The sequence below is a fragment of the Aphis gossypii genome, unplaced genomic scaffold (genome assembly GCF_020184175.1).
Source record: "Aphis gossypii isolate Hap1 unplaced genomic scaffold, ASM2018417v2 Contig00474, whole genome shotgun sequence".
In the NCBI taxonomy this organism is placed as follows: domain Eukaryota; kingdom Metazoa; phylum Arthropoda; class Insecta; order Hemiptera; family Aphididae; genus Aphis; species Aphis gossypii.
The window spans coordinates 36,911-41,560 of NW_026083123.1; the positions used below are offsets into that span (position 1 = coordinate 36,911).

Below are 4,650 nucleotides of genomic sequence, written 5' to 3' on the forward strand. Positions count from 1 at the left end.
ACGCTAAATCATCCTTTATCACCTTCTCTCTTAGACCAGGCGACTGCCCCTCCGTATCGTTTAATAATAACCAAATCCCAGTCACCCCGACAATAAGATACCTAGGTTTGATCTTTGACAGGCGCCTCACATGGGCCCAACACCTTAAAATAAAAAGAAAAACAATCAACTCCAGACTCCATTTACTTCGCCCACTTCTTAGATCCAAGACATCTTTAAAGAATAAACTATTAATATACAAATCCATCATCAGACCTGTTTGGTCCTATGGTATCCAGATTTGGGGCTCTGCCAAATCCTCCAACACTAGAACAATCCAGACATTCCAGTCTATCTGTCTAAGGCAAATTGTCTCTGCTCCATGGTTCATCTCAAATAATAATCTCCACAAAGACCTAAATATCCCATCGCTCTCTCAATTAACAAAATCTCACTACGTCTCCTTTCATTCCAAGTTAAACCAACATTACAATCCATTAATAAAACGCATATCTTCTCTAACAATCCCTGATAACCCCCTGAGACGTTTAAAACGCTCCTGGCCTAGAGACCTTCTAATTTAATCTGTCGGGTGGCACTACTGAGTGCCCTCCCCCATCTGTTATTCACGCTATTATGTAAATACCTTATCAATACTACTTATTGTACAAAATTGCTGTATAGATTGTAATTATATTTTAAATAAAAAAAAAAAAAAAAAAAAAAAAGAACGTGTAAATATGAGTATTTTGTTAATAATTTGCTAATTTAAGACACAAGATTTCATTTCTATCACATGAATTTATAACTGTAAGATTCACTTTAAAATTTAGAAAAAATATAATATAACTTATGAAAAAATTATTATATTGAATTTATAAAAAAATAAAAACTAATTTTTAATTTTTGTGCGTTGGTTAATATGACTATTTTATTAATATTTGCTAATTTAAGACATAAGAATTTATTTCTAACACTTAAAATTATACAAATTAGATGAATTTTGAAATTTAGAAAAAATATAATACAACTCACTGAATAAAATGATACTATTCAAATTATTAAAAAATTAAAACTTTTTTTTAGTTTTTAGTAAGTGTGTTGTTATGACTATTTTATTAATAATTTGCTAATTTAAGATACAACATTTCATTTCTAACAATTGAAAGTATACCCAATAGATTCTTTGTAAAATTTAGAAAAAATATGATATAAATCATTGAATAAAAGTATTATATTGAATTTATAAAAATATAAAAACTAATTTTTAGTTTTTGTGCGTGTGTTAATATGACTATTTTGTTAATAATTTGCCAATTTAAGACATAAGAATTTATTTCTAACACATGAATTAATACCCATTAAATTCATTTTGAAATTTAGAAAAAATATAATATAACTTATCAAATAAAATGATAACATTCAATTTATAATAAATTAAATTTGATTTTTTTTTTTAGTACGTGTGTGATTATGACTTTTTTGTTAATAATTTGCTAATTTAAGATACAAGATATTATTTCTAATACATGAATTTATACCCATTAAATTCATTTTAAAATTTAGAAAAAATATAATGCAACTCACTGAATAAAATGATAAAATTCAATTTATTAAAAAATTAAAACTTATTTTTAGTTTTTAGTACGTGTGTAAATATGACTATTTTATTAATTATTTGCTAATTTAATACACACGATTTCATTTCTATCACATAAAATTTTAAGCATTAAATTCATTTTAAAATTTAGAAAAAATATAGTATCACTTATTAAATAAAATGATAACTATTAATTTATAATAAATTAAATTTGATTTTTTGGTTTTAGTACGTGTGTGATTATGACTTTTTTGTTAATAATTTGCTAATTTAAGATACAAGATATTATTTCTATCACATGAATTTATACCCATTAAATTCATTTTAAAATTTAGAAAAAATATAATGTAACTACTATTATAGAATTATTTAGTATACTTAGTTATTATTATTTAAGTGACCGCAACTAGTATGTAATATTCTTGAGGGGTGACCGCAACTAGTACGAAATTTTTGTTTTTGACCGCAACGAGTGCACACCGGACTCGTCGCCACCGAAGCTAGAAATCGATCAATAAAAAAATAAATAAAATGCAATAGAGTACAATTAATATAAATTAATATAATTACGACAAACAAGAAAGGTGAAAAACTGAAAACAATATAAAGGAAAAATGTTGCTCCTTCAATATTTAGGTTAGGTAATATAATTTTACTTATAGTACCTACTTATATATATAATCTTGAAGTTCTGAACGTTTAGTATAAAATTTTTTGTGTGACTTCTGTGATTGGTGGTATGTTGGTGTGGATGGAATGGTTCTTGTCATGGGTTCTAAAGATATTTGTAAATTTGAATTATTCTGTAATAGTTCTAATTGTTCATCGGTTGTAAATGAATTGTCTATGGGAGTTTTGGATAAACTTTTTAATATTATGTTCAATAATTGTTTGTAAGTTTTTAATTTTGTTGTGTATGTATTTTGTATTGTTTTGATTGTTGTTTGTTGACTTTCAGTTATTGCATTTAACATTTTTTTTATAAATACAACTTTTTGTTGAATGATGTCCATACGATTGTTTTCTTGTGTTTCAGGTATGCGTGGTCTTTTTGTATATTCATATACACTGGTGGATAGCTGAAATATGATACAAAACTACAGGTTTCTTAATACAAAATATTATTTAAATTTTTGAACAATATTAAAACCCAATAAATAAACATTACCTCATATTTTACTGCTGTAGTCAAGTATTTTTCTTTTGTTACGTTTAGTATATAATTAATTATTTTAATATGATGAAATTTTAAAATTAACAACTCAATTTTTTCATTTTCGTTTTGTTTGTAAAGTGTATAATTTGATTTAGAATATTCAACTATATACTGTTTTTGTATTAGATTGTTTAGTGTAATTTTTAGATATTTTTTGTTAATAAATTGAAATTTTGTTAAAATCATGATAATTTCAATATGTTTAGGTATATATGTTGTTTAGCTGGAATAAAAAAAAATAATTAAAATTATTATTAGGTGTTTTCAGAACATTATTACATACTGTTTAGAAGATTTGACTGCATTGCTAAAATATGTTTTTAAACAGGTGACCACTAACAATTCATTGTAATTTTCCTCATGCAATGCTGGTGTGGGTGGAATCTCAAACTTCACGATTCTCTCCGAATCCAAAGAAATTACATTCGAATCATATTGTTCGACCATGTACCTATTTTGTATACATTTATATTGTAAATAATTTATTATAATTATTGGAGTAATATGTATAGTTAAACTTACACAGTATTTTTTAGTTCAAAATATGGGTGCATCCAAAATTGTTCTGTTTCATTTATGAATTTTTTAAATTCCAAGTCGATTGTACAAATATAATTTCTGTTGATAAATTGTCTGTTATTTATTATTTGAAATCCATCTGGACTTATGATTCCATCTGTTTGTACATTTAATATATCAATATATCTAATAATAATGCTTAATTTAATTAATTCAATTTTTAGATCCACGATTTCTTGGAGATCATGTCCCTGGTAACTGAAAAAAAAGATCATAATTGAAATATCTCATTATAAGTATGTTTTAAGTATAATTTAACTTACTCATCAATTGCTTGATTCATATTGTACATTATTATAGTTGACATCAAATTATCCAGATCATTTATGTCCTCCAGATGTGGCAGCCGGTCATTTATGTAGGATTGTGGTGGTTTGTTTTGATGCATCAATTGTTTATTAAAAAAATTTTGAAAAGGAGGGTCAAGTAATAATATTTTTTCTGGAGACGGTAGCTTTGTTTTTATGGATAAAATATATTTAGAGTTGCATATGACTGATTTGCCTTGTAATATTTTGATTGAATCTTTGATTTTTCTTGCAATATTTTTTTTTCCAATTTTTTTATTATATTTTAACTGTACATATTTTTCAGCTATAATTTTTAAATTTTTAGTGTCACCTAATACAATATCTTTGTTTGCATCGACTCCATCACCAATAAACTGGATAATTTTATTAATTTCAGTGTACCTTGTCATTTGAATTGTTATGTTGTTATTAAGAAAATATTGAATTGCATTTACACTAGTTTGTAGAATTAAATTCACTTGTTGAATGCCATCTATTCGGCATCCATACGAATTTAAATAATATAACAATGATTCTGTAGTAAATAATTTGTTTTCTTTAAAATGTGTTGCAATAGCTGTTGCAATCATCATAAGCATTTCCTGTAAAAAAAAAAAAAAAGTATAAAAAAAAATGACTCAATAAAAATATTATTTTATGTAAAATATGTGTACTTCATTTATTGCTATATATTTTTTGCGATCGTTGTTGGGTGGAAAATGATTGCGCAGCATATGATACATTAAACCCATCTCATATATAAAACTATCCTTGCAAAAAGGACAATTGATTAATATATGCGTGATCAGTTTAGTATTGTCTTCCTCATAGACTCTCTCAACCGGTTGAAGATTAACTGAAATAATAAGAAAAGTGGTGGATAGGTTAGTTATGAGCATGTTAAATGTGAATATTTGAAAATTCACATAACTCATTTAAAAATTTAAATATCGTAAAAAACCAACATAAGAACACAGATTATATTC

The 4,650-nt window shown here is 25.3% G+C and overlaps 1 pseudogene; it reads right to left on the reverse strand.

The window, feature by feature from the left end:
- Positions 1-2,244: 2,244 nt before the first annotated feature.
- LOC126554344 (uncharacterized) lies at positions 2,245-3,762 on the reverse strand (annotated as a pseudogene).
- Between the last annotated feature and the right edge of the window lie 888 nt (positions 3,763-4,650).